At 36.2% G+C, this 21,001-nt stretch overlaps 1 long non-coding RNA gene across 1 annotated transcript in view; it reads right to left on the bottom strand.

Moving 5' to 3' along the window:
- The window catches only part of LOC141493642 (uncharacterized), a 348,850-nt gene that overhangs the window by 264,806 nt on the left and 63,043 nt on the right, over nucleotides 1-21,001 (bottom strand). The gene's annotated exons all lie outside the window — the stretch shown is intronic.

Below are 21,001 nucleotides of genomic sequence, written 5' to 3' on the forward strand. Positions count from 1 at the left end.
AGTCATACAATGTTAGTGTCAGAAAGGACCTTGGAGATCATCTAGCCCAACCCTCTCATTTTACAGGTGAGGGAAATGAGAAAAGATCCCTCAAGGTTCAATATGCTGCATATAAATTAGCGTATCCAAATGGCAGTAGGTTAGAATCTGTCTGGAGCACCAATGGTTTGCCAGAACCAGAGAGGTCCTTGATGTTATCCTCCTTTGAAAATTTTGGACTCTCCATCTCTATTTTCACATTTCTCCAAAATGAATTTCGGGGAGGCTGTTCTTCCTGTAGTTATAGGTCAGGGGAAAAAAACCTAATTAATTGTTCTCAGGGAGGGGGGCTTAGCTTTCATTAATGCATCTACCTCTGAAGTGGGGTCAGGGGAATGAGCTCAAATTCAGAATCAAAGGACATAGGCTTAAATCATGATTGTCATTTAGTAGCTACTTGTGTAACCCATATGCATCACTCAAGTGATGTGGAACTCAGTTTCCTCAACTGAAAAATGAGGGCGTTGAGCTATGGCCTCCAGGGTCCCTTTGACTTTGAAACTATGATTCTATGATCCTAAAAGTTCACAAAATGCAAATTCATTCTGGATTTTACTGATCTTGTTTCAGTCATGTCCAACTCTTCATGACCCCATTTGGGATTTCCTTTGCAAAGATACTAGAATGGTTTGCTATACCCTTCTTGAGCTCATTTTGCAAATGAGAGAAACTGAGGCAAAATGGCTTGCCCAAGGTCACATACCTAGTAAGTATTTAAGGCTTAAATTTTATCTCAAACTGAGTCTTCCAATGCAGTGATCTATTTATCATGGTACCATCTACCTGACCAACCTCATGTTGAAAATAGAATTCAGTTCCTGAACCAGTTATGGAGAAAGAACTTCTCTAGACTTGTTCCTCTCTCCCTGCCTCTGATTGTATTTGTACATTCCAGTGCAAAGGGCATCAGATGCTGAACCAGAGAGCTCTAGGTCACATCATCCCACCTTCTCTGAACCTCATTTTCTTCATCTGTGTTAAGAAATTTGTTTTGATGACCTTGAAGACTCTCCAGTTCTATTGTCCCTCACTTAAGGATAGATGGGCTCTCATGTTGAGCTTCTCTGGATGTCCCAAAAGTCTTAGTCCATTTTAAGCAATTAAAATATAAAGTCCTGAGATTCAACTCATTTTCCTTTAATCTACTATGGAAAAGCTGTGGCTAGAGAGATGTCTGTCAGACAACAGAATATCAATCTGAGATTTCCTGCTTTGTAGTCCATCAGCTTGGATGAATCCCAGCTCTTCTGTGTAACCAGAGTAACTTGAGGCTAGTTAACTCACCTGCATCAATAAAAGGGGGTGGAGGAAGGCGAGAGTGTTTCCACACCTAAATCTTTTGACCCTTTACACTTTTGATCCCACTGAATGATTGGGAAGATCTAGAATGACAGATGTCAACTTTGGGGGCATTTGTACCTCTCTCTGATAAGGAACAAAAGTTTTATAGGTTATTTGTGGTGAATACTTATGTATTGTAGCAGGATGGGTAGCGTGTGGGCACAGGTACCTAGGGGATGCAATGAGTAGACTATTGGACTGCAGTTAGAAATGACTGAGATATTTACTAGCTGTGTGATCCTACACAAGTTACTTAACTTCAGTCTGCCTCAGTTTCTTCATCTGTAAAATGAGTGCTATTAATAGCATTTTTCTCCCAGTGATGTAAGAAAGAAATGGCATAACATGTAAAGCAGTTTCCAAAATTTAAAGCACAATAGAAATGTTAGTTTTTGCTATTCATTATTGAAATTAATTATATTAAAAACAAATTATTATTAAAATTATATAATTATTGCATGAAAAACTAAGTCAATTATTAATATTAAAATTAGCTGATGTTAAAACATTATTCTATTGTTATTTTAGCAAAACTTTATACAAATGTAATATCAGTCAAGGTACTGTACCAAGTTTCCTGGAGGGCAGAAAACGAGGATAAAGAAAAATTATTAACCAACATAAAACTATTCAAGTTCACAAAAGTCAAGCACTTCCTCAGACTCACCAGTATTGATAATTTATGAAAGACAGTGATCAGGAGGGTCACAGTGTGCAGTCCACAACAGCTATCCCTGGGAATATATTTCATTATCCTTCATAACATTTTACATCTCCTCTCCCTCTCCAGATCATCAGAGACCTACTTCCCACACCAATCCCCAATAGCTGTATCCTGGGGTATTTTTTCTTCTGCAAATTCATTTTTATTAGCATCTTTTTATTGTATATAACCTACATTTCCAAAAGAATCTTTTCTTCTCCCTTTCCCAAACAGAAAAACTAAGCAACATATTGGAAAAAGTCTTGTTACATTCCACATCTCAGGTCCTCCAACCAAAGAAGCAGGTGAGATGATGGGATCCACTTTGATCCCATTGGTTATTTGGTGCAGACTACTATTGGCTGGCCACCAAATCAAGTCCAAACTAGATTAAAATGTAATTCCTATCTGATTTTAATATATTGATATCTTCATGAAAGAAGAATATTTAAATTTGTGTGCCTTTGTTAGTCAATATATGGACCATAATGATTCATATACATGTATGTATATGTATATGTATATATATGTATATGTATGTATATATATACATATATATATACATATATATATATATATATATATATATATATATATATATATATAGTTAGGGCTTCCCATTTCAAGTTGAGTTTGATTCCATTGGTCCAGTTCAACCCATTCTTCTATAACATACCCAAGAGGTAGGCATCTACCCTCTACTTCAAAATTATCAATGAGGAAGAACAATAGCTCCCATAGCAGCCCATTCAACCCGTGACAACTTTCTTTGTTACCAATGTCAAGCATAAATTTACTTCATTGCAACACTCAAATTTAGTCAAGTAAACCAACATTTAGTAAATACCTACTATCTGCCAGTTCTAACGTCTACCCATTGCTAGGAATAAAATAATTCAAATTTAATTTAATTAGAATAAAATAAACCAAGTGACATGATGGTTCTTCAAATACTTGAGAAGTTGTCTTAATCTTCTCCAGACCAAACAATCCCAGTTTTTTCTATGGAGCCTAATGAAGTATATACAAAGCTTTTCATTATTCTTGTTCCTTGAGTCTGAGCAGTCCCAGCTTAGGATAGTACTTTCTAATAGGGTGTCCAGAAGTAAATACTCTAGATGTGTTCTGTCTAGAGAAGAGTGGACCATGGCTAGCATCTCCTTACTCTCTTGTTATGACTGTCTTACTGTAGTCTAAGATCACATTGTCTTGTCTCATTTTGTTTTGCTTTTATATGTCCTAAATTCTTACAGCAAAATTAAAATTCATTTTTAATTGTACTCACATCTAGGGATATTCTGGACTCAGCTCATGAGAGCTGTGTTAAATTTTCAATGTAAACATTTATACCTCTAGTAATTGGCAAACACCATAATAAGGACTTAATTTATTGTTTTATTTGTTGCCTAGATATCAAACATGTCACAATTTTTTTTCCAGACAAACTACTATAAAAATAAATCTTCCTCAGTTTTTGATTTGTGAAGGTGAATTTTTGAACCCCCTGTAGAACATTGAGGGCAGCTAAGTAGCACAATGAATAGAGTGCTGACTTTGGAGTAAGTAAGGAATTCTGCTTTTCCTGAGTTCAAATCCTGCCTCAGGACAAGTCACTTCATCCTGTTTGTATCAGTTTCCTCATCTGTAAAATGAGCTGGAGAAGGAAAACCATTTCAGTTTCTTTGCCAAGAAAATTCCAAATGGAAAGTGGTTATGACTGAACTGTCTGAACAAACAACCGAACACTATATTGATCCCAACTGGATTTTATCATATTAGATTTGACTTGATAATTTTGACTGTTGAGAACTTTTTGAACCCTTATTTTGTCACGGTAAATTAGCTAGTTTTGAGCTTTGTGTCACTTTTATATTTAGAGAGAACTTCCTCGATGGGTATCACCTAAGTCTTTGGGGAAAAAAAATGTGAAACATCAAGATTCCTGGGACACTCCACTAGAGACTTTCTCTTTATTTGACATTGGGAAATCAATACTATTTTTAAAAAATAAAATTTCACTGAAGTTTTTTTAATTTTCACATCATTGAAACTTCCTTGTATTTTTCTTCCTCTCTTCCAAAGAACTATTCTGTATAACAAATAATTTTGAAAAGAAAAAGGATAAAAAGAAAAATTTGGAAAAACCAAACAATACACCAAAAAATTGAAAATATGCACAATGTTCCCCATCCATGGAGTTCCTACCTCTATAAGGGAATGTGGGAAGATGGCTTCTCCTCTTTTTTGAAGTCATGCTTGTGCTTTGACTTTTGCAACATTCCTATTTTGTATAGTGAGGTGGTATTTTGGGGGGGACAGTGAGATGGTAGATTTTGCAACATTCATTTTTTTGTATAGTGTGGTGATAAGAGTAAAATGAAGTCAATATCTCTTAAAAAGCATGATGTATGTTGTCATTTTTACAAAGGCAATTGCAGAATTAGTGCCTATAATAACAGATACTCAAGTTTAATCCAAATATTAGAGAGTGAGATTCTTAAGGGCAGACACTGTCTAGTATCCCCAGTGATTAGCACAGTATCTATCATATAGTGGGCACTTAATAAATGAAAACAATAGATCTACATGTTTTCCCTCATTCAAAAATCTTCAATGGTTCTTTGTTACCCAAAAGAAAAAAAATATCATCTTCAGTCTATCTTTAAATGATTTATTTTCACCATATGAATTCCATTTATAGCCACATTGTTGCAGTCGTTGTTGATATTATTTTCTTGGTTCTGCTCACTTTACTTTGCATCAGTTTATATAAGTCTATTCATGCTTTTCTAAATCCTTTATATTCATTGTTTCTTACAGCACAATTAAAATTCATTTTTAATTGTCTCACATCTAGGGATATTCTGGAGTTAGCTCATGGGAGATGTGTTAAATTTCCAATGTAAACATTTATACCTCTAGAAATTGACAAACACCATAATAAAGACTTAATATATTACTTTATTTATTGCCTAAATGTCAAACATGTAGCAATTCTCAGTGAACCTGAAGCAGATTAAAATTAAATATACTTCAACTTTTATCAGATTGTTCATTGCCATCAGGAGGAGGGAGGAAGGGGAGGGTGGTTGAAAAAATGCAATTTGAAAATTTTTTTAAAATTTAAATGTACTTGGAAAAATTAATAAAATTGTAAAAACCAGTTATACATAGATAACATTATCTTTAAAAACTAAGTCAATATGGGACTTCCACGGATCCATATTAAGAGGGATATTTATATACAGATTATTCCTTTTATATATGAATTTGATAGCTCTGGCCTAGACTTAAGAAAGTGATAGAGAAAAAATTTAATTCAAATTAAACTTAAATGTTATTTGCACATATTTTCCCCTAAAAGAGTTTCTTACTAAATATTACCAATACATCGCTAGACACGTCTTTTCATTTTTTCTGTAAGAATGACATTGGATACATAGTGAACCACTTTGTTAAAACCTTGATAACCTAACATGTCCCTTAGCCAAGACAAAATTCATTGCCCAATTTTATGATATATTATTTATCACCTAAAAATGAACACAGCAAAATGAACCTAGATTAAGAGTCATTTAATTTGGGGAATGTGTTAAGTTCATATCAATTTGAAGGGAAAAGCTCCCCAATACTCTTCACAATTGGCAGGACTCAAGTACAAATTATTTATGGTGTTGAGTCCTTCCATCCCCTAAGACTCTCCCTCTCACACTTGTCCTTGTAACTCAGAAGCATGTACCAGAAAAAGGAGGTTAATGGGAGGATCTAGGAACCAGTTTATGACCCTTGACAGAATTTTCTCTGTCCTCCCTAAACCGTAGACAGCTGTTGTGTTATAATAAGACTTTATTGGTACTAGATGAACAATTCCACTTATCATTAATTCTATTTTAATGGCCCTGGTTCAATTTTGAATGGACTAGCATTTTGTTTGACTGTGTGATATCAGTCCATAAAGAAGAGATAGAAAATTTCAAACCTCATGCACTGTTTTGTCTGAATTGAAATACATAGTGATGAGAATTTATGGAGCAAAATGAAGTCAATACCTCTTAAAAATTATGATGCCATATCTTGTCATTTTTATAAAAGCAATTTCATAATTAGTGCATATAATAACAGACATTCAAGTTTAATTTGAATATTAGGAAGTGAGCTCTTTGAGGTTAGAACTGTCTCCTGTCTTTCTATCCCCAGTGATTAGCACTGCACTTAATACATGATACATACTTAATAAATGAAAACAACAGATCTACATGTTGCCCCTCACTCAAAAATCTTCAATGACTCCCAATCATCCTTAGGAAAAAACACCAAAGTTTCAGTCTCTCGTTAAGCCCTTCACCATTTGATTTCCATTTACTTTTCTTTCCTTATTTCATATTATTTTGTCTCACAATCTTCAATCCAATTAGTCTGGTCTGCTACCTTTCTCCCACAGAAGATATTCCATTTCCTGGCTCCTTGAATTTGCACTGGTTCTTTTCCAATGTCTGTAATGCATCTCCTCTTTACCTCATCTCTTCAAATGTCCAGATTCCTTCATAGCCCAGCTCAAGTCCTTACTCTAACATAAGATCTTTTCCTGTCCTCTTGCTTCTGTGCCTTTGCTGTTTGTTGTTAAGTATTCTTCCTTTTTGAACTACCTTACCTCCCTACTGCATTTTCTTATCCTTGGTATGTACCTCAAAGGAAATAGAAAAGTTTTTAGGCAATCTTTCATTTGGTTTTTTACCTTGATGAGCTGGCCCCTTAAATAACTTAGGCCCTAAATGTTTATTCAACTAAATTCCCTTAACATCCTATCTCAGATTAATCATCTATTATTTTATGTAAATTTTTCTGGACTTTTTTTTTCACCATTTCATAGAGTGGCACATTCCTTAACCCTTATATGAATCCTGATATCTCACATGTTCAAGGATTTGAGTGCAATAATTTAATCAATGTAATTTTCTTTTTAAAAATTTATTTTTAACCATGGCTAATTTTTTTACTAGAACTATATCAAATAACAGTGGGGACAATGGTCATCCTTCCTTTATCACTGATCTTATGGGAAAGTCTTCAAGTGTTACTTAATTACAAATATTGTTTTCTCTGGGTCTTAGACACATATTTAAAAGTTTTATTTTATTTTAATAATAGATATTAACCACATACTCCATACATTGATTCCTAATGTTCAAAGATGAATATTTCAATAAAATATATTAATCTTAATCTTAATTGATTCTTTCTTTGGTGACTAAGGAAGGTACTTAAGGACATTAGAATTAGCCTCAGGCCAGAGCTATGGATGTTATTTCTCATTTTATAATGCAGATAAGTCAGTATATGCCAATCATTTTAGGTGATATTAAACTGGAGAAACCAGCCCTCACCGAAAAGCTAGCTTTGCTTCCTGCATCTAGTCCTTTCATATTCTGTGTCCTGAACTACAAGAGGTCATTTTCAAGGTCATCTAGAGGTGGTGAGTTTGATACATAAGAATCAGCTTAAGGAAATAGGGATATTTATTTAGCCTGGATAATGGAAAACTTGAGTAGGGGGAGGAGAGGGATCTGATAATCGTCTTTACCCATTTAATGAAACATATATCTAAACCCAACTGAGTTTTGTTAGTAGAGTCATTTACATAGAAATTTAAAAGGGTTGAGAAAGCTTTTACATGTATTACTTCATTTGATGCTCAAAACAAATGCAAGATAAATGTTATTATTTACCCATTAAGAAACTTATACTGAAAAAGGTTAAAAGCCTATGCCCAATTAATGAGGAGACAAGATTTGAACTCAGGTCTTCCTAACACCAAGTGTATGCTATCCAATGAACTGACCATCTGGCTGCCTGGGAACTGTACAGAAATTGCTTTATTCCAGATTCAGAAACTGCTCCAAGTTTTTGGTGTTGTGAGGTTTAGTGACCCCACCCCACCCCATTCACTCTAGTCATTCCTATTTTTAGTTTCTACAATACTACAAAAATCCATTTCCTTATAACTATATTTCTCTCTGTTTTCATATAGAAATCCCTATAGACATTCCATCATTTTCATTATTCTAATAAGTGGATAGAGAGAAAGAGAGAGAGAGGCTGAAAGAAGCAGAGAGACACAGAGATTTAGAAGGATGGGTGGTTGGATGGATGGATGAGAGGAAGAGAAGAAGGGAGAAAGAAAGGGAAGGAAAAAGGGAGGGAGAGAGGGAGGGAGGGTGACCTCTAACTTCCAGTATTGAAGAAAACACATTGTGAGAGTAAGAAAAGAGAAAAGAAACCCAAAGAGGGCGAGAGAGAGAGAGAGAGAGAGAGAGAGAGAGAACACTCTTTTGAAGTTACACCTACAAGATAACAAACAAATCCTCTCCTCTTTTATATGCATGGCATATTTTCATAGAGCACAATAAGTATTCCATTGGATTCTTCCCCATGTGCCATCCACTACAACCATAAACACATCCCAATGTACCAGTCCCTCTTCACCCTGCTGACTCTAATTCAGACGGAAACCTGCTTGAAGGTGAGGGCATTTCTGAGACCCATTCAGCAGCTTAGTACATGAAAGGACTCCATGATGGGCAGCAGCTCTGAGGGGAGGGGGATTGGGCCTCTCTGCCACATGGTCAAGGACAGCAGGGCTTTGGGCCAGGAATCTCCGAAGGCCATATGTTCTCTTTCTCTGGCTCTGGACCTCAGCCACTCAGACTTGGCCCGTGTTGGAACCATGGCACAAATCCCTCCAGCCAAGACCTGCTCTCACATATGGCTTTCTGCTCCAATATGACTTATCAAAGGCCAAAGCCCTGCCACTGAATCCTGTTGGGGGTATGGGGGCTATATGGGAGCAGATGCCCAAAGCTATTGCACCAACAAACCTTCCGGTAGACATGTAAATCCAGATAATGTCAATTGTAGGATTCTAGAAGGTGTTTAGAAAAAAGGTTAATACTTGGGGAGAAGTCATATTTAACCCCAATGACAATAATAAGCCATGCTGCCAGAGCAATCCAGGTTGTAACAATGAACTTTCTAGCATCATACCAACCAATTCACAAATACTCATCAAACATTTATTACATGGCAGGACTGGGTTGAGCTCTGGGACCTAAATACAAAGAATGAAATGATCCCTACTCACAATGGGCATGCATTCAAATGTTTATTAGACTCAGGCTATAGGAATACTCTAACATCAACGTTCCCAGAAGTTGACTAACATTGATCGATTCGCTGAACACTAACAGGTGTAGAGGGCATGGAGAGACAATTACTGTTCTCAAGGGGCTTACAATCTAGTACTTTGTTGGATAAAAAGTCAAGAACCAGGTGAAACCTCAAAACATCTAAACCCTTCATTTTACAGGTGAAGAAACTGAGGCCCAGGGAGATAAATGATTTCTAAAACTGATCGGGTTGAGCAACAGTGGGGTGTTCTGACCATCACAGCCACCACTCTTTCTACTGTACCTTGCACATAATGAAAGCATCAAATATAGAGTTTGAGATAATATATTTAAAGGGGGAAGAAATAACAAAAGATGATTATTAAGTCTGGCAGGTCTCAATTATGTTGGTCTCAGGATTCCTTTATTCTCTTAAAAATTATTGATGACCTCAAAGAGCTTGTGTTTATGTGATTTATATCTAGAAAATATTTATCATATTTAAATTGAAATGGGAAGATTTTTAAAATATTTTATTATCTACCAGAAAATAACAATAGATTAACTACATGTTAATATAAATAGCATTTTAATGGAAATACCTATGTTTTTCAAAACCAAAAAAAAAAAAAACTTAAGAGAAGCATTTTTCACTTATTTTTGTAAATCTTTTTTTTTAATTTCTGGCTTAATAGGAGACAGCTGTACTCTTAGATTTGATTTTATATTCAGTTTGTTGTGATATGCTCTTTTGGATGAAATACATGAAGAATATCCAGCCTTACTTAGATGCATAGTTGGAAAAGGGAGGAATATTTTAAAAAGCACAGCTAGCTCAGTGCATAAAAAAACCTGAGTTCAAATTCAACCTCAGTTCTGTGACCCTGAGCAAGTCATTTAACCCTGTTTTCCTAAGTTTCTTCATCTGTAAAATGATCTGGATATGGCAAATCATTTTTATATCTTTATCAAGAAAACACTAAATGAAGTCACAAAGACTTAGACACAATTGAATGGGCTGAACAGAACTTTTAAAAGATAAGTGATATCTTAATATCACTATGAAAATACAGTTTTTACCTTGCAGATTCCCTGAAAGGATTTTAGTTCACCTCAATAGTCCTCAACTTTGAAAACCACAGAGTCCATCCCTTTTAATCTATAGATGAGGAAATCATTGAATTTTAGAGCTGGGAATAGGCTCAGCACCTCCTGATTGCAACGCTATGCCTTGCCTTTATATAACTCCATGAACTGTTTCTATAAATTTCATCAATCAGCAAAGATTTATTTGGCATTTCCGATTCTTGTGTTATTTGCCCATATAAATATCATGAATCTTACAACTTCTTTAGGAAGGCTTAGTTATATCTCATCATTTCCAAACTCAACACTCGTAATCACAACAGCATTTCATTCACTTCCAACTGAAAATGTTTCTTATAGCAACATATGCATCATTTTGAGAGCCCATCTCATAATTACTAAGCTGTTAACATGATTTTCCCCGGGCCTGAAAAACAAATTTCAGGTTAGCACTTTCTTGCCTTAGTAATTTGTTTAAACTTTTAGCATGAGGTTAATCATGGTACCTGAGATTAAACAGAAAGGATATCTTAAGGAGTCATCTAGTCCACCTTCTTCATTTTACCAAGGTGAGAATGACAAGGCCAAAGGAATTGAAATGACTTGGCTCATGACTCACAGATAGCAGGTGGTAGAATAAAAATTTAAACCCAGGTGATAGGATTATCAATTCAGAAGGGGTGTTCCAGCTCAAGTTGCCCAACTCCACTTTGCAGATGAAGAAAATGAGCCCCAAAGAGCTAAGTAAATTGGTCAAGGTCACACAGGTAGTAGGGGGAAGAACCAGAGTTTGAACCCAGGTCTCAACACCCCACTCACCACTCCATACTGGTGAAGAGAAGACTTGAGGGGAACAGGACAGCTATGATAAGATATTTAAGAGGGATAGAAAAGTTAGACTTTTTCTGTTTGGTTCCAGAGTACAAGTGGGGAAAGTCAAAAAGATGCAAATTTCAGCTTAATATTAGGGGGAAAAAAGATTCCCTCATAATTAGTTATCTAAACGTAAAGGGCTGTCTCAAAAATGGCTGGCTCCTTTGTTTTGGAGGTCTTCAGGCAGGAACTGGATGACTGCCTGTTGGACATATTATGGCAGGGATTCCTTATATACCCTTCTATTTGGAATCCTAGCAGATGGCAAATACTTATCCAACCTTGCTTGCCTCTTTTCTTCCTTCTTTTCCTCTTTCCTTCCCAAATTAGGTGGAAAATGAGGTCCTTTCTGGATTTCAAATTCGGCGATTTATGATTGTTTCTACCACATCCCATTCTCTTCCTCCAACTTTCCCTTGTAATTGGATTTGTAATGGGCCCCAAGCTCCATAGCCTGTCAGCTCCCTTCCATCTTGCTCAATTTTTTTTTTATCATTTAAATGTGTCAGTCAAGTGCCTCCTACTTTTTGTGACCCCTTTTGGGGTTTTCTTGGCAAAGATATTGGAACAGTCTGCCATTTCCTTTTCTAGCTAATTTTATAAATGAGGAAACTGAGGCAAATGGGTTAAGAGATTGCCCAACCCCAAGAGATTGACAGCATGTGTCTATGGCCCAATTTGAACTTGGGTCTTCCTGACTCCAGAACTGGTGTCCTAGCCGCTGCACCACCTAGCTGCCCCAACTTACCCACTTAATCTGATCAATTTTCCATTTTTTCTCTCTGATTCTTGCAGAATGTTAACTAACTCTACTAAGTCCTTAGCTGGCAGTGACTCACTATGAGACTTTTCTCTTTTCCTTCCATTGGTATTTTTTTAATTAATGAATATTGTCAAGATACCGAGGAAGGAACCCCTTCTGGAGAGTATATCTCCCCTTCTCCCCAATTACATGTAGGGATTGTGTGAAAGCCAAGTTAAAAAAACTAAGACCAAAGGTAAATTTTTAAATATGAAGACTCAACAGTGGTATGAGGGAGAGAAGTGTTGTGTTATATACTTTATTCCTCAGGAGCCTATTCAGTTATTGGTAATATCCCCACCATGCTCTCATTGCCCCACACACACACACACACACACACACTCAAAGATCTGGTCCAACAGAGACAAATTCCATGAGACTGAGTGTATGTTTGGAGGTTCAAGAACAGTTCAGAAAGGGAGATCACAGAGGAAAAGAGTATGATTTCTTTCAATGCTATCTCAAGAAGAAGAGAATACCATAGAAATTATGGAATATTTATAGTGATTGATTAACTGACTTGTTTCAATTACTTTTTCCATGGACTAGAGGGGGGGGTGATAGACATGTTCCAGATATTTGAACTCTCTGGCATTTATTCTCTTTGTTTTATAAAATGAAAAGCTTCCAATAGATAATCCTTAAGGTCACTGGAGGTTCACATTCGTATCTTCACTCCTCTTTTATCTACTTCTTTCTCTCCTCTTTTCTCCTTTCCTCCCTGTCTGTTGTCTTCATTCTTCTACTCTCTTACTCAATTATAATTTATTTCTGGGTCTTGAAAATGAACCTTTTTTAACTTTAAAGAAATCAGGTAATTTATTGGTGAACTTTGGTAAAAAGTGAAAATTTGAAACAGTACACATTGAGCATCAATCCACCAAGAAGGAAATGGGCCAGACAACATAGAAGGGTAAATTACTCTTTCACTAGCCATTACTGCCAGTCTCTGGTGAGCACCAGTCCCCAATCACTATCTGCCTAACTAGATATCCTGACAGCCTCTTAAACTCAATAAACGTAAAAGAAGACTTGTTATATATTATTCTCTCCTTAGGTTCTCTGACTTACTTCTCCACCCCCACCCATTCTGTCCCTATCTCTACTGTGGGAATGTATTCCTTTCTTGCTAACTCACAGGATCTCTTATTTCCTTCAAAGGTCAGCTCAAATATACTTCCTTTTGCTGTTCAGTCATATCTGAATCTTCACGACCCCTTTTGGGGTTTCTTTGGCAAAGATAATAGATTTTTTTGGCATTTCTTTCTCCAATTCATTTTACAGATGAGGAAACGTTGGCAAATAGGGAAATGGCTTGCCCAGGGTCACCCAGTTGGATTTGAACTCAGGAAGAGGAGTTGTCATGGCTCCAGACCTGGCGCTCTATCCATTGCATCTCTGTCTGCTTCCTACAGGAGGTCAATCCTAATCCGCTGGGTTGTTAGTACCCACTTCCTCCAAGTGATTTTATATTCATTTTTTAAAATGTATTTCTCTATATATCTGCTGTTTCTCCTCAATAGAATGTAAGACTCTTGAGTGTCTCTGATGACAGGGATTTCTCATCTTTTTTCTATGTATCTTCAATACCGGGTAGCAAAGCCTAGCTCAGAAAGGTGCTTAATAAATGTTTATTGAATGAATAAAACATAGAAATTAGCCTTTATGTAGGTGCACACAAAATAATACTACTGATATAAAATTCTATGAATGAAGATACCTTAGATAATTTGACTGTTAGCATTTTTAAGACAGATGATATTCATAATCCATAAATATGAGTATGTTAACTATTCTCCAAGAGAAAAAAAAATCACCCTAGCCAAACAAGGGAGTGATATTCACTCATCTCTATTTGGGAATGGTTTTTCCCCTATTATACAAGAGCAGTGACTGTCCTCAGTGTAAAAAACTCTTTCCACCAATTCAAATTACAGACAGACCATGACTTACTTGATAAGTCCCAGTGAATTGCTTGGGAGGATGAGTGTCAGAGCAATGACTTGCCCAGGGTCCTACTGACAGTAACTGTATGTAGTCTTCCTGTTTTTAAGCCTAGTACTCCATGATGCCCAACTGGCTTTCCTGGACCCCTCGTAGCCTCTCCTAAACTCTAATGGTTGTTTGGATTATTACTAGCTGTCCTTCAATTTTGAAGACCATGCCAACCAAATTGGTGATATAACTCACACATCATTTCTATTGTAGTAAGGTTTATGCTATGCAAAGACATCCTTCTCACTCGACTTTACCAGAATTATTTCACCCTATGGTCTGATTTGATAGGAATCAGGACTTTTGGTGATGGTTTGGATGCTGTTAGAGTACTTAGTCTCAGAGAATGATTTTTTCCCCCATACCATCAAGGTACCTTGGTGCTTCAGCAATGACAGGCAAATTTGCCAGCATGTGATTGATAACAACATGGTAAATCCAAAAAAATGGCAACAAGATAGTATGTCCAAACCTGTCTGTGGGTGGACTAATTGTCAGTATGACCTTTCCTCTCAGACCTTTAACCATACGCTCCCTGGAACTCAAACATTTTGTTTTCTCAGAAGTTGCCTGGCAGCTCACAGAAATAACACCACTGGATCACTAACTACTTATTCACCCATTCTTCTACCATACAACCTCTGGATTTTATCAGTTCTTTTCTGAGAAGTAGAAAGGAATTCTCTCCATCAAGCTCATCTCTGACTTTATACACCCATAACTCCACACACTAGGGTGAAGTTTCTCAACCTTTTCTGTGTCTCATTGGCCCTTCTGGCAATCTGGCAAAATCTAATAATGTTATAAAATGCATAAAATAAAATACGCAGGACTGCAAAGGAAAGCAGTTTTACTGAGATATAGTGATCAAAATTCCTTTTCTAAAACTAGTCCACAGACCTCAAGATAAGAACCTCTCCTGAACCTAATGGCTGGCACTACCAAGCAGTTCTCTGGGACACTAGCTTGATTCTACCATCTTACAGATCCAAAAGTTAATCATCCAAATCCAGACTTTCCTACTACAGCTCTAGAACAAAAAGAAAGGATGGGGGAAAATTGCACATATAAGGTTTTTAAAATAATGGGCCCATAATTGTTGGTAGATCTCAATGGATTTCGTACATCACTAATTATACTGCATTACTGTCAAATGAATTCTTTTAGCATGATTAATGTTATTATGCCAAATCCCAAATTAATTCACAATGAGGATCTTAAAGTCTCAGCAATGCTTTAAAAAGAAGGGGGGGGGAGAAGACAAATTAAGCCAGAGCCATTATAGTGAAATACTCAGAGGTTTGCTATCTAAGCAGTTCAAATATATTCCCAGAATTAACCTATAAATTTGCAGCTCCTCTTTGCTCACAGGGCTGTTCCCATCTTCTGCTCGGGTCTCAGAAGCATTTCCATCAATCCCAACATCAGCAAAAAGTCTTGTCATTTAACACTCTCAGCACGTAGATCCAATAATCACTGCCAGCCTTTGGATCAATTTCCAAGATCTGTTCCCATCCAGGATGCCTTACATACACAACTTTTTTGAGGCACTTTTAAATTTGGTTTATTAAGAAAAATCCTGTATCATACATATATATATATATATATATATATATATATATATATATATATATATAAATGTCAAGTGGAAAACATTTTTAATATTTAGCCCATTTAAACCTCCCATATGTATTTAATTATAGCAGAAGGAGAATCCTGTAAATTCCATCCCTTTATGACTAGTGACAGAAGAGAACAGGTGAGATCTGACTACCCTAGCGACTCCAAGGACAAAGACCACAAAATGTTTTCTAGAAGGTTTCTGGGGAGGGAAAAGAGGGGATTACCCAAGCTAGTTTCCATTTGTTTTCTCAAATTCTGATGGAACCAGCGTATGAAAAGTGAAACTGAAGATGATTTTGATATGATAAAAACTATATTCGGGTCTAATAATAGCCATTGTGGCCTTTGAACTCACAATAGTTTAATCCAAAATGGTGATTACTGCTTATGCACCAGATACAAAAAAAAGTGATTATCTTCATCTTTGGAGTAAGTGGTCAGTGGTAGGGAAGGAGTGACTTTGGAGCAATATCCAGTTGTGGATCTAATTTAGGGAAAATTGAACTGCTCTCTACTAAGGGCCAGGATCCTAAGCTTATAATTCAGTAGAGCCATTCCCACAAAGGACCTGTCATTATCTCAGCAGTTCAGTTGACAGATCCTGGGCCATTTTATATGCATGATGCCAGCAATAAGAAGAATATGTCTTCTTTTATAAGCTCAGGAGGGTATCTAAATCCAAAGCTCTAGGCAGAATCTCCATCCCAGGTTAAATGCTTCACTGAAGATGGTGTCATAAAATTGGGACCCCACAGGAATGGAAAGGATGAAGTGTATCTCTGAAATTCTTTGCTTTTCTTGGATAAATGGTATAAAATTCAATGATATAAGGATACCAGTGATGAAAGCTCACTCAGGAATATGGTGTAGAAATTAGGGAGAAGCAATGTTACAGAGGAGTGAGGGCTGTCCTTGGAATGAGGAAGATCTGAGTTTATCTTCTGCATCTAATACAAAATGACGCCAGGACTCTGAGCAAGACATTAGACTCCTCGGTGCTCCAGGCAATTCTCTCTGTTCACGAATTACAGATAAATTACTAATCTAAATACATGACTTTTTTTGTTCCAGGATTTTCCCACAACAATGAAATCACAGGTCTCAGAAAATACATCAGAAGATTGGCATCGGGCAATAGAAAGCACAGTAGTTGAGGAGTCAGGAGTCCTGGACCTGCTACGGGCCAACTTTGTTATTATGGGCAAGGAATGTGGTCTCCCTACTTGTTTCTTCATTTGTAACATGGTTTGGTGAGGTTTTATTGGAGTCTGATTTGAGATGAATCCTGGAGACTGGATAATATTTAGGTAGGTAGAAAGAAGGATACTAGAGGGAGGGTAAAGTGAAAAAAAATGGTTACAAATTTACCGTAGTAAGTAAATAGGAATAGTAAGTAAAGTTGTCTCCTTAAAGTAGTGGAACAAAAAATTGTGGAATCTCTTGGCTATATGGTTAAAGTTCACAGCTATATGGATAGTGGGGAGTCATTAAGGGTTCTTGAACTGCAGATAGCATGGTCAGGGCACAGTTTATAAAGCGGAGAGAGACTTTGATTGGACATCAGGAGAACCAACATGCTCAAAATAAAGAGCTATTTAAAAGAAATAAGAAAGAAGATGTCATCTGAGAGAAGAAGACTTAGCCCTTCAAAGAAAGTGAGGCAAAGTGATGGATAGACGATTTGCTTCATTATCAAGAGATCATGAGGAAATGCTCCAAGATCTAAAGAACAGCCCTTATTATGGTCAACACATGGCAGGACATGTATGAGCATCTCTCAGGATGGTCAGATGGGAATGAGTGACAATCTCTCTAATTAAATGGACTATTCTCAGACAAACTCATTAATTCATTGAAGCATTACATATTAGGAAATAAACAACACGAAGACAATTTTCAATTTTCTTTTTTAAAGTTTCATTGATAAATTTTTTTCTATATTATACCCATTTATGGATATACCCTGCTTCGCACACATGAATCTCCCACTTTAATAAAGAAACAATGAATCCAAGCCAACCCACATATCAACCAGGGTTAGTGTTATACAATATTTCATAGCTATATCATTTCACCTCTCCAGCAAAAGGAAGTAAATGTATTTATTCATTTTCCCCTGGGACCAAGACTGGGCCTCATAATTAATTCCCAAAATTCAGTTTTGTTATCAGTTTTCGTCATTTAAATTTAGAGCTCTTATGTCTATTGAAACTTCTCTCTTTTTTGCACCAGTGTCATCTCAATGATATCCAAAGACTGTGAATTGTTGATCGCTATCATCTTCAAAGAATCAGAAATGATTCAAACAGCAATGGAGAGACATACGGAAATAAGCTGCTTACAATATATGTTGATTAGCCCAGGAAGTGGAGTAAAAGATATTCTATGTAGGAAATATAGATAAATACAGATACATACAGATACATACAGAAAATTAGATATGCAAACCCCAGATAACTATGGGGTCATTAAGTGATAAAATTGGTATTTTTTGATCTGTCAGGTTAAACTTTGACTTGACCTTACCTATTAAGAAAGGATTTATGTAGTAAATGGAAAGGTTTCACAAGATTATGGTAACTCATACACACACACACATATATGAATATATACACACACAAACATACTTGTATATCACTTGTATATCACATTATCCTTACAACTATGAGATAGACAGAATAAATAATTCTATTTATAGATGTGTAAACTGAGGTTCTATAAGTTTGCAAGATGCCTATGGTCCATACCATTAGTGAGTATCAGAAGTCAACTTCAAATCATGGTCTCCTGAGTCCAAACCCTGCAGTCTTTCCATCAAACCACACATTAGGAAATTTGTTCTACTTAAGACAAAGTTTTTCGAGGACTTTGCTACAATCATTGTTTACATGCAAATTAGTTCAGCTACTTGTAAAATTATAGCAAGCCCAGCAGGATCTTTTCTTGAAAACACTTGGTTAACAGTTACTTCATTATTAATTGTGTTTGAAAGTGAAGAAAACTAAATTTCTCTTGGAAGAGGCTATAATTGAACCTTTTCAGTACTAAGGCTGATTTCTCTGTCCACAATTAGTCATATTGTGTTGTTTCTACTGTTAAAAAAAAATAAATACTTCAATCTCTCAACATAACCTCGTTGACATTGGCATTCTTTCCAAAGACGCTGATCACAATTCATTATTGGTAGTGAAAATATGGCATTTTTTTCCAACTCTCTAGCTAATATTCCACATGATAACTAATGCAATATGCTAGAAGCAACCCCTTGGTTAGCTCACCCCATTTGGGTTTTTCTAGGCAAAAGTGCTGGGTTTGTCATTTCCTTTTCCAGTTCATTTTATAGAAGAGGAAACTACAGCAAACAAGGTTACCCTTGGGGGTAATAAATGTCTGAACCAGAGCAGTCTTCCTGATTTCAGTTTTTTCGGTGTTCTATCCACTGTGCCACCCACCTGCCAAGGAAAAGATATTTGTATAGATATCCATGGAGCATGAACCATCTACCAATTATCTCATTACCCTTACTATATGACACTTTTCTTTTCCAAAACATATCTTCCTGCTGACATCCTTTCCATCCCTCCTCATGAGGATTTCAGTAACACACTGGTACCTATTTATGCCCACCAGTCACCTCTCCATTGCCCTTTAAGAAACTTTTATTTAGTTACATAGAGACACCAAAGTTGTGCCTTATAATCAATGTTATTGGGGATATGGGAAAACTGGGACACTAATGCATTTTGGTGGAGTTGTGAACTGATCCAACCTTTCTGGAGAGAAATTTGGCATTACACCCAAAGGGCAATAAAACTCTTCATACTTTGATCCAGCAATAATACAACTAGGTCTGTCTCCCAAAGAGATCATGAAAAAAGTTAAAAACCCCACAGTACAAAAAATATTCATGGTAGTTCTTTTTGTAATGGCAAAGAATTGGAAATTGAGGGGAATGCCCATGAATTGGGGAATGACTGGACAAGTTATGGTGTATGAATGTGATGGAACACACATGAGAAATCATGAGCACTGGGACTTCAGAACAGCTTGAAAAGACCACGAACTGATGTTGAGTTAAGTGGGAAGAACCAGAAAGACATTATACACATTAACAACAACACTGGGTGATGATCAACCATGATGGATTTGGGGGCAGCCAGGTTGCACAGTGGATAGAGCACTGGCCTTGGAGTCAGGAGTACCTGAGTTCAAATCTGGCCTCAGACACTTAATAATTACCTAGCTGTGTGGCCTTGGGCAAGCCACTTAACCCCATTTGCCTTGAAAAATCTAAAAAAAAAAAAACCCAACAACAACCATGATGGATTCGTTCATCTCAGCAGTACGATAATCAAAGACAATTCCAAAAGATGTGATGGAAAATACCATCCATATCCAAGAAGCTTACTATCTCCAATTTTTAAAACTTGCCTTATGTATTAGATCATTTTTTTCTCTTGAATATTATTTTCTTCCATTTGGATTTGAGTCTTCTTTCACAACAGGATTACTATGGAACTATGTTTAGCATGGTTGTACATGTAGAGCTTAATTAGACTGTTTTATGTTAAGAGGGGGGAGAGAAAAGAGAGGAAGGGAAAAAATGTAAAACTCAAAACCCTGCACAAAATGATTGCTGTAAACTACTTTTGCATGAAGTTGGAAAAAATAAAATTTAGAAAAGAAAAGATGTTCCTTGATCTATGTTAATTGAATTAATACAATGTCCATATACTTTAACTGAGATATCACATGAGATGAATGATAAAAAGAAAGGTGCTATATTCATGCAAATTTTTTTACAATTTTATTTATTTGAGGCAATGGGGTTAAGTGACATGCCCAAGGTCACACAGCTAAGCAATTATTAGGTATCTGAAGGATTTGAACTCAGTTCCTCCTGACTCTGGGGGTGGTGCTCTATACACCGTGCCACCTAGCTGACCCCATCCAAATGTTTATAGTAATATACTTTGCAATTGCAAAGAATTTGAAAAATTGTGGATATTATCAACAGGGCTATGACTAAACAAACTGTGATACACTAATATAATGGGATATTATTATGCTATTAGAAGATAGACTTGTTACTATACTGTTAAAAATTAAAATTATGAAGAATTCAGAAAAGCCTGGGAAGATTTATGGAACAATTACAAAGTGAAATGAGCAGGAAATCAGAAAATAACATATACAGCAACTACAATAAGAAAGATGAAAAAATAAAGGCAATGACAAAAATCTAAACTCAACGTTAACCAACAACTTTACACCAAAGTAAGCTCTAAATGGACATATAGTCACACATAAAATGTCATTTCATATATACGTTTATATATATTTATTTATAATTTGTCATAAACAAATTAGAAAAAC

Source organism: Macrotis lagotis, chromosome 7 (genome assembly GCF_037893015.1).
Source record: "Macrotis lagotis isolate mMagLag1 chromosome 7, bilby.v1.9.chrom.fasta, whole genome shotgun sequence".
NCBI lineage: Eukaryota > Metazoa > Chordata > Mammalia > Peramelemorphia > Peramelidae > Macrotis > Macrotis lagotis.